This window comes from Corvus moneduloides, chromosome 5 (genome assembly GCF_009650955.1).
Source record: "Corvus moneduloides isolate bCorMon1 chromosome 5, bCorMon1.pri, whole genome shotgun sequence".
NCBI classification, from domain to species: domain Eukaryota; kingdom Metazoa; phylum Chordata; class Aves; order Passeriformes; family Corvidae; genus Corvus; species Corvus moneduloides.
The window spans coordinates 65,866,255-65,888,386 of record NC_045480.1 but is presented as its reverse complement, the minus strand read 5'-3'; the positions used below and the strand labels follow the sequence as shown (position 1 = coordinate 65,888,386).

General features: G+C 38.0%; 1 long non-coding RNA gene across 1 annotated transcript in view; it reads left to right on the top strand.

Annotated features, from left to right (window-relative positions):
• Positions 1-20,919, top strand: part of LOC116444545 — a 46,771-nt gene extending 25,852 nt beyond the window's left edge. The window contains exons 4-5 of the long non-coding RNA XR_004240378.1: positions 7,912-7,982; positions 16,025-20,919. This is a non-coding gene — a long non-coding RNA (uncharacterized LOC116444545). The remainder of the gene's footprint in view (positions 1-7,911; positions 7,983-16,024) is intronic.
• Positions 20,920-22,132: the final 1,213 nt, after the last annotated feature.

Below are 22,132 nucleotides of genomic sequence, written 5' to 3'. Positions count from 1 at the left end.
TAAAGATAATATTTAATTTTTATTACAAGCTTTCATTTTACAAAGATATTTTTCCTGTTACTTCTCAGAGTACTCTGTGTGTTATAGGTGGCAAATTGATTGACTCATGGCTAATTATTTTTCATTTATGCAGAATTAGTACTATTGGTGACAACTCTGAAAGTCCATCAATAGTCTGATGATAATACTACACAGCGCTACTGCATTTTCTGTCAAACAAAACAGTATTCACATCATGAGGCCAGAGAGAAGGCCAGTCTTAGAACAATTAGGGTTTTTTTTCTTTAAATAGATTATATCTTCAGTTCCTTATTTCATTGTTTCCAAAGGTGGAGCAGGTAACGCAGTAACACTTATAGTTGTGTTTGACCAATAGAGTAAATTCCTAAACTTTCTCCTTCAGAAAAGTCAGATACAATGTCTAGGGTAGAAGTTAAAGCTGACTCGTGATCAAACTAAGGCACTTGACTGAAAGTCTATCCCTAAACAGCCTCTTGAATAATCCCTGAATAAACAATGGTTCTGTGAAATATTCTGCATAGAAGTACAAACGGGTAAGTTATAATAGGCTAGCTTACATGTGTTGTCAAGTGTCTTGTGGACATTTTATTGTTGCTGTGTCTGGAAACCTTCAAAGAAAGAAAAGAAAGAAAAATTCAATCTCCTTCTGAACGTAGGGATCCTAACATCTTAATAAGGCTGTGAAATCACCTTCAATCAAAGAACAAATCCTTCAAAAAGTTATTTGTTTTTCTTGGACACAATCAATGACTTTTCCAAAACCAGCAGGCTTTCAAGTGAACTAAGACAAAGGGTTGTGTGAAATCAGAGATGCTTACACTGGTGTTTTATGGGATAATGATCTTTCTTCAAGTCTGATAAAACATTTATGGAGTTGCTATGAGCTCCCCATGATGTTACTAATGTAGTTGATAGTTAGGGAAGAAACAGACTAACAGGGGTACTAACCGTTGTCTTAGAGCAACTGTGTTTTACTGTCTGAATTCCAGATACTTTGTAAATGATCTATGAAGCTATTGCTAATTATTTTATGGAGTTATCTGTAGCTTTAATCAGGAAATTAATTACTGCTATAGCTGTATGTTTCTGTAATGTAAGATATCCTTTTCCTGATTCCCATATAGAGGGGAGTGATTACAATTTAATATGTGTCTACATGCTTTCAAATTATATTATAATATTGTAATACTTTACAGTTTATATCAGATTCAAAGCAATGCTTCAGTGCCTTCATTTGCCTCCTCAAATGGAGGGCAGTCCATGCCTGTTGAGGATGACTGGAAAGAGATATCACCTCTTCCTTCAGAGACCATGCTATGGGTCCTTATGAGATGAACTGAATGCAGCTTTAATTAGTGAAAGGAAGGTAAACTGAAATGAAGTACTAGAAATCTCTGTTATTACTTTTACTAGAGAAACTCTTCCTAGTTCAGCTGCTCTTATTGAGACAGAGTTGTCGTTGAAAAAAATTATCTCATTTTGTCATGTCTACATTTTTCCATTTGCAATTTTTTTGTTAATATATTCCTTACCAGTCCTACAGCATTTGCCTACACAACCATATCAGTGAGAAGGATTTTCTCTACTTTTTAAAATGTAACATTCTCCTGTATATTTTCACTTGATATCCCACACAGACTTCTGATAAAGTAAAAATGCCACCAAAACCAACAAACAAAGCCCCAGTTATACAAGATCACTCCAAACATCTGGAAGCAGAACACCTAATAACAGAACATAAAGAACAGAACATTGATTTTCTGTAATTCACCAGTTGGCATATCAGCAGAAAGCAGAAACTTACTTTCTGAATGAAATTATCCAATTTTCTTTCCCTAGTCCATACCCCATTTCAGTGTAGGTGATTCAAAACTATTGATTTGCATATGCTTGCAGTAGACTATTGCCTGAAGAACTCATACATTAAGAGTGAGCAAAACCACTCTTCCAGTAAACACTCTCTTGGCTATTTAGAATAGACACTGAGCAAGTGAAAGAAGTCTTGTATCAAAATTCAGCTTAGGTATTTTCTCATAAACTGTATAATCTTTAGCGATTGAAGTTGTACTGAATCAATAAGATGCCTTTATTCCTACCCAAAGGTTTTTTGGGACTACTGCCTAACAATCAGTTCCCAACCAGCCAATTGCTTTTTGATTTTTCTTGCACATTAGAAAGTAGCCAATTAAAAGCTGATTCCTGGAGAAAAAAAGAGGGAAGATAACACCTGCTTAGTAAATGGCATAAAATAGCGCTAAAGTAAGGATGTATTTAAAGTGAGAACATATGAACACAGATGTGCTTTTCTTTATGTGAATTGCTAATAATGTTTCTAAGACTTTTGGGAAACTTGCCTTTGTTGATCTGTTCATCAAAGAGTTAAAAGAACAAAATTGTGAGAGAGTTTTGCTTCACATCAATCATTCGCTTCAGAATTTGAAGATCACTCTTCCCTTTTAATCAGCACATGGAATATATTCTCTTTTCTTGGAGAGGGCAATTTGTTCATTACTAATTGAAGTAGACTAATTATAAATGATTAGCATTTGAAGAAGGCTTTTAACTGCTATATAAGACCAGTTCAGTGTGCCTTTCTCTGCACTTCTCATGAGTGTAACTTAAAATACATGATTCAATAAAGACCTCTGTATAAAATAGGATTAAATGTACTTATAAGTCTTTAGCAGTCATTTCTGCTGGTCTTTAATCCTAAACCAAATGATGCTAAATATGCAGAATCACAAAAGAGAGAAATCAGGTAATTCAGTATAAACATGCTTGCCTTCTGTGAGATATTCCTACTACTTTTCCAGGCACCATTTTACTGCAAATACTGTTTCACAAAGAATGTTAAAAATACCTGAAGCTTTTAGTTCAAAATGGAGAGCAACTCAAGAGGTAATACTGATCCTGTAAATCCAGATGGAAAGAGTCACAGAAATCTACGCTGAAAAGAATTGGACAGATTTTGTAGTTCCTTGGACTAGCCGTAACAGTATTGATAGGAGCATCAGTTTAGAATAAAACCATTAAAATAAATTGTTTACAAACCTACATATGTCTAGAACAGAAATAGATTTGTTAGCTCGTTGTCCCTCTCCTTGCTGCCTGGTTATGACAATAGATTCTGTATTACTCTTCACAGTTTTCATCCTGTGAACATGAATGTGACCCCTGCCCTTAGAATGGATCATGTTTGCAAAGCTAGGACAGGGAGAAGAGCAAAGGGAAAAAGTGAAGTGACTTTTTGCTAGAAGCCCTTCTGGGAGACCAGTTTTGCTCCTGGTGAAAAGATTTTTCATTTGACTTTTCTATTTTGTCCTGTGCAATTTGTGTCAGTTCTCCAGACTCTGTCTTCTTTGTGAAGGCCTCTATCTCTATAAAAATTCCTTGTAATTCCCCCTCTCCTTCCCATGAGACATTTTAGGACCACCTTTGAACATGAACAAGGACCAGTCTCAAACATGAACAAGGAGATGCAACCAGGTGTCCCCCCATGAGAACATCTCTACACAGCATCATAAATGTGGGAGTTGTGCATTTGGCTGTGCCCTGTATGAATGCACCAATGAATATGCCTGCCCAGCTGATCTGAGAATAAAACCAAACACCAGATGCCAAAAATTGCAGTGCACAAGAAAAGCACAGTCATGGTATCTTGTAGTCATAGACCTTAACAAGAATCACTGTCAGGTTTTCTGTGGCTTCATAAATAAGGGAAATTTTTTATTAATGGGGTGGAGAATGACGGGGAGATATTTTTTACTTTGTCGTGTGAGAGAAAGGTAGAGTGGTTAAAATATGGAGACTGAGATGAGAAGTTGTTTGGAGTTCCTGCTGCTGAATTACTGGAAATTGCTGAATGGGGAATTGGGTGGGGCTAGGATGTACTTAGCATTAGGAATAAAGACAAATAGATTGTGTTTCCTACAAAAAAGTGACCTAGTAGTGGAAGAATGTAAAGAGAGGGGTGATATGGATACAATTTTGTAGTAGAGGACCAGTCTTTGCAGCAGCATTTTAATAAGCGGGGGGATACCAAGTATGTCTTGTATTTATAAACAGACATGGCAGTGAAATGCTGGTTGTTCAGATTAAAAAAATGGGAAAAAATGGTTCAAATGAATATCAAGATGCCTGTTTTAATTTTGTAGAGTTTGAAACATTGATAGCTGGTCACTCATGAAAAGATGTCAGAGAGACCAGGAGGCAAGGGGTCAGGGATGCTGAGTTAGGGCTGTTAGTTGCTTTAAAAAAGTAGTTAAATTTAAATTTGCAGGTATGGGTAGACTGAGATAATTTAAAGGCAATATTGAAGGAGACAAAATAAAAATATTTTGGATTTGCCACCAAGAACCGGTAAAATCTAAAGAGATCTGTGGAAGAGAGATGGTGGGAGAAAATTATCACAGTGCAGAGTCAGAGAAAGCAAAAGGGGACTGATTTCAAGAGGAACGTAGCTGTATTGAAGGGAGCTGGCAGTTCAAGGCAGGACACAGAGTGCTATTTCTGAGCATAAAGAGATTAAACAGAGAGGAGAAATGGTAGTTAAAGAGGCTGGGGTGTGGGACAAGTGTGTTTGTGCTGTGACATGAGAGGATGGGAAAGTAAGGCAGCGATTAAAAGAGGGAATAAGAACAGAGACTAGCAAAATCTGAAGTTGTTGTTCCAGTTTTGTGATAGGTAAAATGAAAGTAAGTAGCAGGGAGGAAAGACAAAAGATGGTGATGAAAAGCAAATGGAGAGGACTGAAGTAAGTTCTAAAAATATGTCACAGATGTTGCTTGAATCACCAGACGGTGATCTTTCTGCCTACTGAGGATGATGAAAGTAGGCAGGTCCAGATATTACCGGACAGACTGAATCGTTCTGTACTGCTCTGATCCAGGCTGCCTTGTTTTCAGGCTAAGGCACTGTAGGGGGAAGCTGGGGGTTGAATTCCTTGTAATTAGGCTGAGGTGGATAGGGACACACATGTTTCTGCATGAGGCTATTACACAAGATGAGTGTCAGCTAAACCACTGAGTGACTTTTGAAGAGGCAGTGGGTTAAACCTGTGGGTCAAGCATGCCATGAACAGGTGTGTGAACATGCTCTGAGCTCTGAAAAGAGAATCTAGAAACCTAAACATTATTCTGTTGATTTTTCTTATTCTGCTGACATTGCAACAGGGTGAAATTGAGACAAGTTAATGTAGAAATAAAGTTTCAAATCAAAATCAGATATTCAGTATTTGCAAAGCCTTATTATTCAAGGAGACAACAAACAGAAACATCTTGGATCACACAGTTGAAGTCAGATATCCAAAGTCACACCTATTTCAGAAGTCTGAGTCCTTTTACAAATTGTTTTTAGGCTTTCCTTTTCATCCCTTTCTTCAGAGTTGATCTGCCATTATTGCGTGCTCTTGTTAACGTTTAGTAACTGTAGGGATGTTGATGTTCCAAACAAGAAGATGGCTGGGGATGTCCTTCTTTTCCTGTCTCCCTTGTAGAAAAGTATCTGGTGTAGCATAGCAAGAGTAATGAGATTTTTGTATTATATAGATAAAAGTACATTTTAGCTGTTATCTTCCAATGTTGCCATCTTTTGCACAGGTACTCTCTGCACAAACTAAAACCATCTGTAGAAAAATGGGTTATAAAGCCTCTCCTTTAAATATAACACAGAAAACCATTGAAGGGTAGTATGGCAAAGTGAACTACAAGTAGCTTGCAGGGCTTATAGTTCAAGTATTCTAACAAACTCATCAAACCAGAATATAAACCACTAAGTATTTAAATATCCTTGCTATAATACAAAACTAAATACCCTGTATTTTTTTTTATATGGCAGGAGATTCTTCCAAATATATTTACCATAGTTTTTTTTCCCCATTATCTCCTATTTTTTTTTTGCAAATTTGAGCTCAGAAATACTTACCTGTATAAAAATTCGTGACATTTCTCCTCCTCTCTTAATTTCTCTGTTCCTCTTTCCTATCTCATATCAGAAGCAAAGTGTAAGTGTATTCACAGATTTCTCTTTTTTCTCTCCAGCTTTTCTCCACCAGCAGGCCTTTGATTTAAAATTGTAAGGCTCTAAAATCTTCAGCCAGCATTCTTATAAACAGATTCAACTTGTCCTTTTATCGGTGCTTCAGCATGTAGCCAATTTCCTCTCTTTTCTTGCAGTTTAGAAGACCTCAGATAATTCTTCCTCTGTTCTCTCACAAATATATGAAATTCTAAGTAGTCATCTAACTTCACATTCATGAGGCAATTTCATCACCACCAAATTGCAGACTTGGCAAAACATTGTCCATCTGCCTTTAAAAAGATTTAAGAAAGGGTTGAATTTCAGAGATGGTGGTACAGACAGTTTAATCTACTACGTCTGCTTGTTCCTTTACAGAATAGCCTTGTTCTTTTGCATATCCCAGAATGGAATGCTTAAACTGTTGTTGAGCTTAGTTAAAGTTTCCATTCAATTCACCAGTGCTTCGCATTTTATTTGATAAAAGACAAGGTCACTGGGATTCATAGAATTTGGCCTAAAACTGCTGGTTGCATGAAACAACGCAATTCTGTATCGGTCTTTAGAAAGGACTGATCTGATGTCAGTATGCACTCTCGCGGCTTGGCTCCAATTTTAGCCTGCTGAAGTAGAAGTGGTGAATGCTTTTACTTGTGTTCCAAACTCTTAGTTAACGCCTTTGCAGATAGGTTATCTAGGAACGGTGTGATATATTAATCCCTCAGGTTTGGTTAGATAACCCCTTCCAAAGCTTTAAGAAGCTGCCGCCTCAGATTCTTCAGTCTGAATCCGGTCAGATCATACGGAATCCAGTTTTTCCCCCCTTTCCTCTTCATTTTAGGACTTTCAGTCTGCACGCTGTAAGCATCCACAAAGGAATGCGAGCAGCTGCAGTTGCAGAGACATGTCTGGTAAGCAGCAATGTGTGATTCGCAGTGGCACGGCCTGATGCATGGAATTCTTTTAAAAAAGTATTCATCCCATCTCTTTAACAGTGTGTTTAAATGTAGAACAAGCAAAAATTCTGGCTCACTGTCCTGTCTCAGTGGTCACTGTCCCTCAAACAGTGGTAGTCCAAATATTTCAGTGTTAACTTCCAAGCACACGAAATCTGCTGCAGTCAGGAAAGATATTAAATACTAAAAAAAGAAACATACTGACTAAGTTGCTGGCTCTCTCAGTCTGAACAGGCTCATACATCTTTTACCCTCGATAGCTTTAGACTCTGACGTAAGAGAGGAAGAGTGGCCATGTACTCAGAGAGAAGGCATTTTCATTATGTCAAAAATAGATGGCTGAAAACTAAAGTGTGGCTAGTGCTGAGTGTACTTCCTTGGCAGGAGCTGATGCCATTCTGAATAGCAAAGCCTTTGAGATGTTTCAGTAGTCCTGTATTATTTATTTTGATCACATAAATGTTTATTGTCTGTCTCTAAAAATAGATGAAGTGAATTTGAGAATGTTGCAATGTGAATAAATGGCGAGTCGGTGAAAACTCTTTTGGCGATGTATCTAAGCCACAACCAACCAACCACCCACACACAATTTTGTTATATAAAGATTTTGGGGAGCAGGGGGGAGTTAATGTCTGTAGGCTTATTGGCTCTGTGTACATTTGCTATGACCCTTTTGTTTGTGAAATAACCCAGGAAAGAGATAGGAATCAATGCAGCAGAGTAGGCAGTGTAAACGAACTTGTGCATGTTTCAAATAGAGTTGTTAAGATCTTATCTTGTCATGCTTGCCCAAATGATAACAAACCCCAAATACATTCTAACCGTGAAGCTACTCTAAACCACACTGTAGACATGGATATTTTGAGCAATAATCCAGAAATTTATAGCAACAAACTCTGCTTTCTCTTTTTGCCAACAGTACCTAACTGTTTGCTGCTGCAAGCTGAACTCAAAGATGCTGATGTGTGTAACTGTTGTGATGGGTTTATGGTAAGTATTTGAAGCAGAATTTTTCTTTTTTTTTTTTTTTTTGAGGCTTATGACCTATATTTCAGTTAGTTGTGGAAAAGCCTTGGAGTGGTTAGGAGCAATTCTTGTGACTTTTCAGCTATTCTGAAATCTTATTCCTCAGTTTGTGTCCTGTGCAGTAGGATACCAATTATAAAAACGTCTTTTAGTGGGTTTTGAAATGGCGTAGTCTTCTAAATACTAGTGAATATTTGAATTGTGATCCCTTATTGAATTGTGCCCTTTATTTGATATGTTGTCAAATGCCATTTCAAATTTCTTTCTAATATTTCATCAGACTGATGCTTCTTTTGTCTCTTCCATCATCTCTTCCACCATTACAACATAGCAGTTAGAATAACAGTCCCACTTAAATAATCTGTTTAACATTTTTATAGGTTAAATAACATCTTTTTCCCAAGACAGAACCACTTTTATGAGATTTAATTAGACGTTCAGCACCATTAAAATAATATTTAAAAATAATCTTTAACATTTTGGTCTTTCCAGAAAAGTTAAAAAAAAAGAAAAAGAAAAAAATCTGTGTGATTAGGAGAATAGTAGCCCTGAGGTTATTCTCTCCTATCTGTTAAAATCCATTCCTACCAGACATAACAAGAGCTCAACTTCATGGCAAAATTGATTTGAAGTGCATCTTCACTCTTGACTTTCTCTGCGGTGGCTCATTTCCCTTTTCCGTGCTCCTTTGCAATGGCATTCTTCCAAGCTGTGAGACTGAGAAGTACAAGCCCAACACTGATTTCAGCAGGGAACTGCAGAGACATTTGCCCTTTATTGTAGATGCAGATCATAAATTGAATCCAGGGAGAGCAGCATCCTGAAATTACCCCAGGAGTAATTTTTCTAGACCAGACATTTAGATGATGAGCATTGTTCCCTTTTGCTAAGCTTTTTTAATATCATAGAAAGTCAAGCATGTTCCTACTGTAAACATTGTATATCCCTTTTTTATACATGATTTTTACAAGAACCCTTTTGGGCGGCAATACAAATGCAAAAAAGGATCCAAATTAATTCAGAAGATCCAATTTGGAACTTTGCGCAATAAATAACTGCTGAGTGTGGATTTTGATGGAGCATAATTTATCAGATAAAACTGCAGGTCACAGTGTATTTAAGGCCACTACTTCTAATACTGGATTTTCTTGTAAAATCAATTAATTGATTAATTAATTATAGTCAGTCATTTATCATCCTGATGCAGACACTTTTTCTCCCTGAAAGTCAGAATATGCCTGTCTCATAGGAGTCATGCTTTCCAGAGCACTTTTTATTTTATTGGATTAGTTTGGAAAGGGAGAAGGCAGACCTCAAAGCTACACAGGCAGACAAAACCAATCACTTTGCTTCCTCTACAGAAGCAAAAATCACAGGCAAAACTTTCATCTGCAGGGAAAGAGATATTACCAACCTAAACTAGAACCTGAGGTTGTTGTCATCCTTGCCCAATTGAATGTAGGGATCGTATTCAGAAATAGTTTTTGAGACTTTTCACAGGAGTTGAGTCTATACAGTGTTGCCAGAATGGGTTTTTAGTAATAGTCAAAAATTCCTCTTAGCTTGCACCAGTTGAAAAAGAGGTTCCTGTTTGTTTGCCTGTGTATCACCAAGGGGCGCACATATCCAGTGGCATTTAAGCAGCACAGCATTCAACATGGTAGTAACCATCCTCAAAACCAATCACCATGTCAAAAATCTACAGGTTGTCTTTGTTGCCTTGTACAAGGGAGGGTTCAGAATGGAATCCAGAGAACACAGAGCAATTACATCCAGTTAATAGGAAATGCTGAAGATAAGAACCCATATGAACAACTTCAGAAGGTGTTTCATATCCTTACCAGATTCTTTCCTTTTCTGCAGTTACTTATTTTTCCTATGTCTGTCACAATGAGGCACAGCCAGAGAGGTGGGGTCAGGGGAGATTGAAATCTACATCCTCTATGTATCTGCTTTGTCCAGTGGATCTTCTACAATTACTGCTCCTTTTGAATTTCTTCTCTTTTGAAAAGTGCAATTAAATATTCAAGGGGCCAGAAAGAAAAAAGGGGAGAAGTATCTGTGATGGGTGGAACTAATTATTCACATGCTGATATTTGAATCTAGCATCAAGCAATTCTTAGCTGGGGTTTATTTATGGACCTTCAAGTGTCTTTTTTTGATGTATCCTTCTATCACAGTTTAGCATTCATCGTTTAGCTGTCTATGATCAAATTTCCTATTATACCTGGAGGTGTATATATACTGACTATATATAAAAGCTTTGTCTCTAAGTTTTTTTTTGATTACACACCACTCATTTTGAGGAAGTATATGATTTAATCTACTTTAATTATGAATCCTTGTTTTCCTACTGTATGCTTTACTGCTCAGTTTTTTGACCATGTGATACATATATTTCAGTTATTTCTTTCATATAAATTTAATTTTTCCATGTGAATCCCAAAAAATAAATAAGCATGAAGAATTTATTAAATGTTAATTCTTCTTTGGAAATTATTTTTAGTGAGAGTCTAGTCTGCATTGAAGTAATGTGTTATTCTATACAATTTTCTGCAAAAACAATAAAAAGGAAAAAAGAACAGAAACTCACAGGTTGAGTTTTGCAATCTTAAAATATGGCCATCATCATGAAAGTTCCTATTGAGATTACAGGATTAGATTCACAAAAGGAAGCATGCTTTTTACAAATTTAAATAATAATTATCCATTGGACAAGTTTTGGTTTCATTGTTCTGTATTCACTGTAAGTATGATGGAGAGGAAGCATTTGCTACTCAGGGAATAAAAAGAGCTCCATATCTCTGTTACTTGCAATCTCATTGTGTGGCTTGTGTATGACTTCTTTTGCCATGTTCTTCATGTCTGACAAGAAACAATGAGAAACTCAGCAAACTGTGAAAAAGTTCCATTAGACAGCATCTGTTTTCTGGTGCTTCCTTTTTATTTTTTCACCTTGAATACGGTCATCTAGCTATTCTCCAGAATGTTTAACAACACTGGTTGAGGAAGAGATTCATAGCATTAGTGGATCACTAGTGCATTTTTGTCAGTGGTCTGTATTTCTCCTTCAATAGATGTTGTTGTTTTTACACTTGGAACTACAGCACGAGTTCATTGAGACTGAACTTTAACATGGAAGTAAATAGTGATTATATCATGAAGTTTTTCTCTTGTGTGGGGAAAAAATAGGTAAAATATCCTTAAACATTTATCTCATTCCTTGTTGCATCTTGTAAAGAAGTCAGCATAGCAGATTTAACCAGGAAGCTCCAAAGTATATTTGTAGTCTGGATATTTGAAAAGCTCCTTTATTATGTTGGCATACAATATTGCTAATAACATTTTCCAAAGGAGAGCTGGGTATTTAATGCAACTCTCAAATTTTTTAAACAGAAAATGGAGTCATATGAAAATGCTGAATATATTCTAAATAAATAATTGAAATTTGCATATCATAGGGAAGTGCCTGCCATAGAGTAGTTGATTATAATGAGATTTGTTACACAGGGAAAACATTTTTATATGCTGATTCAATTAACTTTGAAAACTTGCAGTAGTGTGCTAGTATTGCTTATTGCCATTACTTCCTTCCAAGGCAACAAATTTATTGACTGTGTTCAGTATAAGTCCTAGGAATGGTTTGGGTTTGAAGGGACCTTAAACATCGCCTAGTTCCAACCCCCTGCCATGGGCAGGGACATTTTTCACTAGACCAGGTTGCTCAAAGCTCCATCCAACCTGGTCTTGAGCACTTCAAAGGATGGGGCATCCACAGCTTCTCCAGGCAACCTGTGCCGGTGCCTCACCATCGTTACAGTAAAGAATTTCTTCCTCAAGTCTGATCAAAACCTACTTTCTCTCAGTTTGAAGCCATTCCCCCTTCTCCTGTCGTCCCAGGCTCTTGTAAATAGTCCCTCTCCAGCTCTCTTGTAAGTTCACTTCAGGTACTGGAAGGCCACAATTAGGTGACTCCAAAGCCTTCTCTTTTCCAGGCCAAACAAACCCAGTTCTCCCAGCCTTTCCTCACAGGTGAGATGCTCCATCCCTCCAATCAACTTGGTTTCCCTCCTCTGGAGTCACTCCAACAGCTCCATGTCCTTCCTATGCTGGGACCCCAGAGCTGGATGCAGCACTGCAGGTGGGGTCTCACCAGAGCAGAGCAGAGGGGCAGAATCCCCTCCCTCCCCTGCTGCCCACGGTGCTCAGGATGCAGCCCAGGACATGTTTGGCTTTCTGGGCTGTGAGTGCCCATGGCCAGGGCATGTCCAGCCTCTCCTCCACCAGCACCCCCAAGTCCTTCTGGGCAGGGCTGCTCTCCATCTGTTCATCCCCCAGCCTGGATTGATAACGGGAGTGGCCCCAACTCAGGTGCTGCAGCAGCAGCATTTGGTCTTTTTAAACCTCATGAAATTGCCATGGGCCCACTTGCTGAGCTTTCCCTCTGGATGACATTGAATGAACATATTATTTCTGCAGAGGCAACGTGGATACATCCTGATGCTTAGTTTTCTTGCAATCAGGGTTATGCCATCAAGTCTTCTAGTTTCAGCTCTTCTAGGGCTTGACCCAGAAGTGTTACAAAGTTTTGGCCATTGAATTTAGTCAAACTGTACTAAAAATTGCTTTGGTATTCCATGGAGTTTTTCAGAGCTCAATTAAATATTTTCAGATAGCATATTACTGCAGCTAGAGTTATTCATTAATGCCAGATCCAGCACCCTTTGAAATAAATGTATTTTTAAGGCTCTGAACTTCAGACCATATACTCAAAGACAAGGAGGTATGTAAATGGAATGTGATTCCCTGTCCAAGATGAATACATGCTTCTGATCATATCTGTATGAAATATTTAATTCCTGGTTTAAAGCACTTCAGTGCTATTTTAACATTAAGCACATGAGTTGTCAGTTGGGCTGTTTGGGCTTAGAATCAGCCATGAAGCTGAGATCATGGTAATCAAGAAAGTTCTCAAATACTACTTAAGACTTTTCTCTTGGTTAAGAAATATAATCAAATAAATTTTCCTGTTTGATTTTCAAATTCTGAAATAATGGTTTGTTAGGTCATTACTATGCTCTCCTTCAAAATGATTCACTGAGAATAATAATACTCTATAAAGTAGCCTATTATTATAAATGAATAAAACACAACTTCTTAAGCAACAGGAACGTGTGAAATGCATATCTTGGTCAAACTCTTTCAAACATGGGGAATTTTTGTGAGAATTATGGTACTTCAAAAATTATGTTTCCTTAATTTCTGCTATAATTATTTGACTTATGTCATGGAATCACTTCTTCTAACTACCTAATGTTATCTACTTTAAATGGTAACAAGCTTTATATTTGAAACTTTACAGGATGGCTCATAGGTATTTCTAGAAGAACATCTTAAAAGAGAACTTGGGGCTCTAAGCAACAAAACAGAATAAAACCGCTTAAATTAACAAGCAACTTTTAGTCAGATTAACAATTAGTGTAGTGAAAAAATATCATTGGGAAACTTCAGTAATGTGTTGCAGCAGAAACAGCTATTTTCAAAATTTCTCAGTCATTACAACTCCTTAAATTTTACCCTTTCTCTCAGTCTATAAAACTATGTAAAGTTATACGGGATCAGGAAAGAGAGGAGGGGAAGCATGTAAAACTGAGCTATTTGTATCTTGAACTGGATGAAAAAGAAAAAAATAATATACAGTTTTTTGGGTTTTTTTTATTTTTCCACAGCAAAAGACATACAGCTAGTCTTGATCAACTATGTTGCGGGATGAAAAACAGATGGGAAGGAGAAAGTTTGAATTGAAAATATAACCCAATAGTTATTTACTTTCCAGGGCAGAGATGGGAGTGACTGTTAGAGAAGCCTCCTGGGTAACAACACACTAAAAACTCTCTGCCTGTACGGGTTGGAAAATATTTAACTCGATCCTGAAAAACTCTGTCACTTATGCGTTATGTAGCTGGCAATGTCAAGTATTCAGCTTTAAAAAGATCATCCATTAAAGGTTATCAACCTTGGTAAATGTGCAAATGAGAAAAAATAATGGCTGAAAGTAGAAAGCAAACTTGTTTATTTTGAATGAAATAGGACATAGATTAAATCTAATGACAACACATCTCCTGGCAAATAAAAATGGCCATTCAGTCCTGAATGGTGATGCTTATGGTCTTATAATTATTTGAGCTTTCTACTTTTCCCTTGAGCATTATGGAATAATGGTCCCAAACTCTGAAGGGAAAGGGAAAGGTGTGTGTTCAACTCTTTTCGTGAAAAAAATTCAGCTTTTCTCTATATCTTCAAGGGCTTTATTCTCCTTATTTTGTCTCCTATTTAAAATCAATGTTTTATGCATTTTCGTCTTCTGGATGATACAGAAAGCTTGCTCTAATTCTGTCTTTCCAGTGACTCTAAGACTTGCACTTTTTGCCTTTCTTCATGTGTTGTTTAGCCAAGTCATGTCTTGGTTGCCATTAACTCAGTTTTACCAATACAAAAAGAGGCAATATTTCATATAAAAAACTTCCCAGTGTGTAAAATTCACTACCACAACAGTGCAGCCTTCCCGTCCAAACAAACAAATGCTATCTGACAAAATAGTAGCTGGTGTAAAACTGATAGTTTTGAAGGATGTGCTACAATCAGATAATCTTTTTCGTGTTGTTTTAGCAGAGTCTGATAAAGAATGTTTTCTCATGTAGGACATAGGAAATTTGTATTACTGCACTGAATTTGTTTAGCTGAAAGAAGTGGTCTATTTCTATAGTTTGAGACTGCTTGTGCAGATTTCCTTCCTACAAAGTAAAACCTGTTGGCTTCTGCTGCGGGGGAAAACACAGGCTTTATGACCCATTATGGAAAACATTTCAGTTCCTTAAGATGAGGCGAGACAAGAGACAGTTGTAGAGCAGTATATCAGCTTGCAGTGAATCTCCTCCATCATTAGATTGTGTTAGGTTAGTTACGTCCCTCTTCTTGGTGAAATCCCAAGGCTCTGCTTAGTCTTTTGTGGCATTGGAATTCCTTGTGATCTATTATCAGATTATCCTTGAACAAGTACTGTATCTTTCACTCATAGAAATAAGCAATCTGCTCTGTAGCACTCACCATTACATGGAGTCATTTATTACAGCAGAACTTTGTCATTCGATTATGCTTTTGTACAGAGCACATGGCCAAAAGTCTCAATCACAGGTGTCTGAAGTTGGTTAAAGAAGTTGTCGGTGTTCCAAACTTCAGAGATGCTGATCTGGTGCTGATGTGCCTGTCTGCTATTAACCATGGCAGAGAGGGGCCTACGGCAGTCATTTGCTGACTTCTGATCCTTTTGCTCTCTCTTTCTTTCAGACTGTGAATATTTTCCTATGGCATGTGAAATACTTTTCCTTCTTTTGTATGTTATTTTTCTCAGCATGCAGTGAACTGATAAAAGAGAAAAATACTTAGCTAAAGCTTTGACTATTTTAGCCTGCTTATTATGTTCAAAACCTTGCTGTATGCCTTATTTTAACTTCTTTTTATCCACATTTTTATGAGGAAAAACTGATTATAGGTATTACAGGTAGAGACCTGACTAACAGTAAGAGACTTGTGGCACAGAAGAAACCTGTCAAATTCATAGCCTAGTTGTTTTTGTGTGAAATGTTTTGTTATGCCATGTAGGTAGGGATTTAAATAGCTGATAATTCCACTCCCCAAACAGGTTAGCTTTGGTTTAGACTTAACTGCTGCTAGTAACTGCTTTATACCCGAGATAGGAATTCCTTGTGTTTCTGTGTGTAGATAAACTACCATATTGACATAGCACAATATCGGCAAAGGTACTTGTGTAGCCCAGACAGCTGTGTCTGTCTCTTGTTGAACCTTGTGAAACCCACTAGCCATGAACTATTTGTCCTTGCAGTTAGCCCATTCCTTTCTTAACCCACAGGCAACGTAAAAGAATATCATAAAGAAATGGGAGAATTATGTAGAAAAGGTAATTGTGTCTGTTCTATTCATTCCAGGAGGCAGGAGAAGGAGCTTCTGTGGTGGAAAGTTGGTCTTTGAGTATATAGAGACCCTGGAAGGAAAGAACAAACCCTCAGAATGGCACCGCTGAAGAAAGCACTGCTGAGGAAGGAAGCTTTGGATTTGGTCAACTTTTACTAATTCCTTCTTCAAGTCACTCCAGAATTTTCTGTACACCTTGTCCTTCCTTGCTGGCTCTGCTGTGAGGTCAGTTGTTGGCTAACACATGCAAGAGGCTGTTAAACACAGTAGAGTGGAGACAGATCTCCTCAGATATCAGGAAAAATGGTGCACAATCAGGATGTGTAAAAAACAAAAAATTTTTATCTTTCTTCCTATTTCAGCTGCTTGAATCATGATTCATTTGTATTTCTATTGGAAATAATATGTATCCAGATGAAGTGTTGATCTTTCAGGGCAACTACCAGCTCAAGAGTATTATTAAGTGTTTTCTGTGCAACATGGTACTATAATTGGGGCCTGATTTTCACAGAATCACAGAATATGCTGATTTTGAAGGGACACGCAAGGATTATTGAGTCCAACCCCTGGTCCTGCAAAGGACCATCCCGAAGAGTCACACTATGTGCCTGAGAGCATTGTCCAAATGCTTCTTGAACTCTGTCAGTATGGTTCTGTGACCATTCCCTGGGGAGCCTGTTCCAGTGCCCAACCAGCCTCTGGGTGAAGAACCTATTCCTGATAACCAACCTAACCCTCCCCTGACACAACTTCGGGCCATTCCTTGGGTCCTGTCACTGTCACCACAGAGAACAGATCAGTGCCTGCCCCCCTCTTCGCCTCACAAGGAGGTTGTAACTGTGATGAGATCTCCCCTCAGTCTCCTCCAGGCTGAACAGACCAAGTCCACTCAGCCACTCCTCATACAGCTTCACCTCAAGGCCCTTCATCATCTTTGCTGCTCTCCTTTCAATGCTCTCTATCAGCTTAATATCTTTCTTGTATTGTGGTGACCAAAACTGGTCAATATGGCATATAATTTTCCCTATTTTATAGAACTCACATTACTCCTATTTGTCATTGTCTTGTGTAAAGCTCCCCTCATTCTAATTGTGTGTCATCACTTTCCTTTTGTGCTGAGAAAACATATTCCACTAATCATCTGACTCATTCAGCAGTTACTAGTCCTTAGTACTGCTGTGCTGCTGGTGCAATAGCTGCTCCTGCTTCTCTTGAGTCCTAGACTACCATAACAGGATGCTATTTGAACACGTTAATGTTGGTAAACAATCATTGGTTATTCTTTTCAGAGAAGAAGTGAAAAGTCACCTACTACTAAAGTAGTGAAGCATTCAGATTTTCGTCATCGTACTGGGAACAGCAATTCCTTCCCAAGTATCTTGTTTGAATCTGTCAGTGAAAGACCATCATTAGAGAGGAGCAAAGAAGGTGTGACAGCACCTTGGGCAAGCTACCAAGTGCATGCAAAGGTCAAATAGTGGATGAAAGAGGAGAGCAGGAATTAAATGAAAGGAGGAAAATGCCAGCATTATGCTGACGTTTTCATTAAGAAAATCACTGAATAGATGAAACAAGCCTGACATTTACTTATACGGTGGTGGAAATCACTGCGCTGTGTGTACTGCATGTTTTCCTGTTCAGTCAGCATATTGTACAGCTGTGATAAAGGGGGCTGTATTCATTTAGCAATAATGGTGATACAAAATTGTTCATTGACTCAGCTTTTCCTCCATTATGTGAAATATATTATAACTGGCCATATAAGTCAGTTTCTTTCACTATGCCTCCACACACATCATGACTGTAATCATCCTTTTAAAGAGATTTCTCGGATGATGCTACTTTCTTCACAAATCACCCACCTTTCCTCTATCTTCATGTAAACAGGTATGTTCACTGAATTTCTGTAACTGGGCACATACATTGTAAAGTCTCATTCGTTATATAGCTAGAAACTTTCAGTGCAATGCTGCTTAGTGAGAGGAGAAATTCATTAGGCCTGAGTGACAGATAAATTCAGCATGGACTGTGGTGGGGTGCATTTCTGCATTCACCAGCTTAAAATGCACATGAAAGAGTTAAGTCTCCATTGGGCTCATCCAAATTACATCACTTTGGCAATATAAAGGGGTCATAAAAGGGTAACAGCTTTAGAAATACTCCTTACTTGGGAGGTGTTCTGGGGTTACAGGCAGGCCCAGAGTGGTCCATTATCTGGCTCTTCTGGACAGGTGGATGGCTCATGAGGGATACTTGCAGCCAGAAGAGTAGCTTTAAGCTTTCTCTAATTGATGCCAGAAGTTCAACAGGTTCCCAGGCAACCTGAAAATACAAGAAATACAAAGGTGATTCTGAAAGTTTGGTAGTACATTTCCCCCCCTGGAAACTCAGTAACAAAATTCATACTTTGAGTTTGAGTGTGACGGAGTGGGAGGCCAGATTTAATGCTTGATGCTTAATCTTCTTGGAAGATGCTTGTAGCACTGAGCCAAAATCCCTTGGGGTATGACACATGGCCTGTTCATTTCAATTTCATGTCCTTTGAGTTTTGTTCCGTCTGCTGTTTCTTTGTCTGCATTGGATGTTTCATTTGCACAAAGAATGGCATTAAAATCAGTGTCCATCAAAAGACATAAAAAGGTCCTTCAAACGTTGATCAGTTTTATTTTACCACACACTGATGAGATGGGATGTGCAGTGAACCAGTTCACAGGCCACTGGAAAGGGATAGAAGGAATATTGGTTCTGCAGCACTAGTCTTTGTCTATCATGGGATTATCACTAGAAATGGGGAGATAAATCAAACAGAGAAGTTCAGCCAGAGGATAGCAGTGACTACCTAGGTTGGTCTGTGCTGCTTCTTGCTAATACTGGGTGGTAACAAGCAACTGGGGAAAAGTGGTACCCTAAATTTTTCCAACTCTTTCTATAGTTGTGTGTAAGCATGTAGACAAGTCAGGCAAGGAGACACTAGTAGGTAAAAATGCAGTGGAATTGAGAAAAGGGGGATCTTTGTGCTTGGAAGCAGAGTCATGTCCTGACTTCCCAAAGACTCAGTAGACCCTTGGGAGCCTGCTTGACTAACATACACAGTGCCTACTTTTCTTTTGGAGTACACCAGTCAGTTCCTTTTCAAATCAAACCTGGATGAGGGTTTGCAGTCAACTCACTCCAGGGACAACTCAAGTTTGTGTAAAGCTTTTTTATCTTTGTTTACATGATCTTCCCTCACTGTCTTGGCAAAACTTGCACCCTAAAATATCTTCATATGTCACATGCTATACCCACGGCACACAATATAGACTCAGTATCATGTTTAAAAAATACCTTTCCAGCAGATTGTGCCAGGTTTGCATGCTTTGAACAGGAAAAAAACAACCCCCTTTTTCAGGATGGGTAACAAAACAGCAAATGGGGCCAAAGGGACTAAAGCCAAACACTGAACAGTGTGGTCTGCAGTACGCTTTGGGCAGAGTTAATCCTTTATTGATGAAACTGAACCCGAAGGAAGTGTAGATGCAAGTGCACTGTACCAGGTGGCCTGATACAGAGAATGTTTCTTGTAGTGTAAATGTAACCTTTATCTTCTTATAAGTGTTGCCAAGCAAGGCCAAGGTCACCAAAAAGGGCTGATTGGGGGCTGACAAGAAATAGAGGAGTTTGAGTTCTAGACATAAACTTTTTTCTGAGGTAGAGGTGTTTCTTTTCATATGAAGTTTCCTTTCATGGCATCAAGTTAGTTAGCCTCCAAGAAAAAGTAACAGGATACAGCAAAGGTTGTGGCCTTATTTTATAAATGATAAAGTGACTGAGGAATGTGGGAGTGAAGTTCCATATTTCCATCCTTATCCTTCAGATTAAATTGAAGTCCATACCAATAATTTATTGAATCTGATATTTCTCATTAAGTGGTCACAGAATGAAGAAATGAATCATTGCATTCCTCTCAGTGCTGGGTGGGTTTAACAGGTGCCACATATGGAATATTTACTAATATTCTTTTCCATGAGCCACAAAATTGAGTCTAGCTGAAGCAGGGATTTCTAACTTACTGCCCTGTAGTCCTGTGGGCAGAGCCCCCTCCATACATACTGGACTGTAGTCCTTGTAGTTAGAAAGCAAATAGCATAATCAATCCAAACCCACTGTCAGTAGAATAAAAAGGAGAGGTCAGGAAAAAAAGCTGATGTGTTCTTTTTTCTTCCTGGGTAAACACAACATTAATATGCTGATAATAATCAAATTATCTGTTTTCTAAGAAACTATATTTGTAAACAAATGTGTTTTCTGTATTTGCAGATGTGATAAACCAAAACCAAATGATGTACTGAGGTAAAAGGCATATTCTACCAGTCCTACTGCTTCAGAAAATAGGGGTTTAGTCTGTCTTCTGTTTCTGTATCTCCATAGTTGTAATGTCTTCTGCTTTCCTGTAATGTCTTTTGCTTTCCTCTTTTCAGCTGTTTCTGTGACCGTGTCACATAGTCATTTCTGTTTAATGATCATAATTGTTAGCTTGAACTTGTTAGGTGTTTAACAAACGTACAAAAATCAATAATAGATTGTGAAAAACTAAGAAAATGAACTTATTCCTATTTCCATCTGCTTTGAAAACACATGCTGTAACTAACCATTATCAGATAAAACATGAACACTGAAATAAAAAGGTGTGGGAGCTGAATTTATGACCTGTAATATAACCAAGTGGGAATGAATGCAGTAATATAATATTAATATACTTTTAAGAAGCTAGATGCTTGTTAAAATATGAGAATTTCACACTCATTATATTTTTGTTATGAAAGTAGTTTCATTTGTAATAGCGAAGTATATGTGTTGCAGCTAAAATGCATGTATATATTTTCATAGTATATATTTTTTAAATAAACCTATCATCAGACAGCCCAAATGCCTGAAGTGCTGAAATAAACTTCTGATTCAGGAAAGTCCTGGAGATGGTGATTAGGTGACGTTGTTGGAGGCATATAATATATAAGAGGAGATGGATAATTTAAGGGGGCAGAAGACTTCTCAGTGCAACAAAATGCCTACTGCAAGTAACAAGTGGGCTTTGAAGAAATTCCAGTTGGTTCTGGAGGATGCTAAGCTGCATCTTGAAAAGATAATATATAATATCTAGTAAGTCTTAATATGGGGCAGTTTGAAACAATTATTTTAGCCTGGGTCAATTGTAATATGTGATGAGAAGTATTTAATGTAGCGGCTGTATATCAACAAGCTTGTTTTGTTTCAGAAATGAATGTCTTTTCTGAGGCTCTCAAACATTTCCAAATGAGAAATAATTACCCAATACTAATTACTACCAAAATAATAAGAAATAACCCAGCATTAAAATGCTGGTTTATCTGGTAGGTCTCACCCCTAAACATATAAAACAGTTAGGGTGTCGCTGGAAACCGAGTTACTGTCCAGATTGTGCAGCACACTGTCTGATTTTCCTGAGCTTTTTAAAGAGATGTATCTCTCTGGTATAGATCCCTGTGGTCTACTTACAGGGAAATTTCATTACCATGCTGTGTGGTCCTCACGGTGCTGAAAGTAAAATATTGGATTGACAGGTTCTTGTTGTGGAGCAGGGCTTATTGATGATGGAAAGACTGATTCAATCTCTAATCCTGAGGAACGACCTGCCACCTGGAGTGATAGTATACAGATGGGTGCAATCTAAACTCTCTTTCCGCCTCAAGTTGCATTTGGCTGTAGATTAACAATGTGATTCCATATAATGAAGATGGTTGCTGGGTGCAGTGGCAATTTTCCATTACTGACATGCCATGTCAACAGTTCTGACAAAGCTGTAAGGACAACGTTTAAATGTGCTACATCTGGCTGGGATGGTTGCCAGGTTATTAACAGCCCCATTAAAATTACCTGCAGAGATCTACGTTGGGAGAAGGGAACATAGTGCACTGCTTCCCCTGCAACTGTCTGTGCAGGCATAATTACAGTCCGATAGCACACACTTTGAATATTACAGTGTTACGGTGGTAGAGTAGCAGCTCTTTTACTGTTTTATTTTGGTGAGGGAATATTTCATAGCTTTATTTGTATCAAATCCAAATCCCACAGCCTTGCTCAGGCAGATATACCATTGAAGTGAA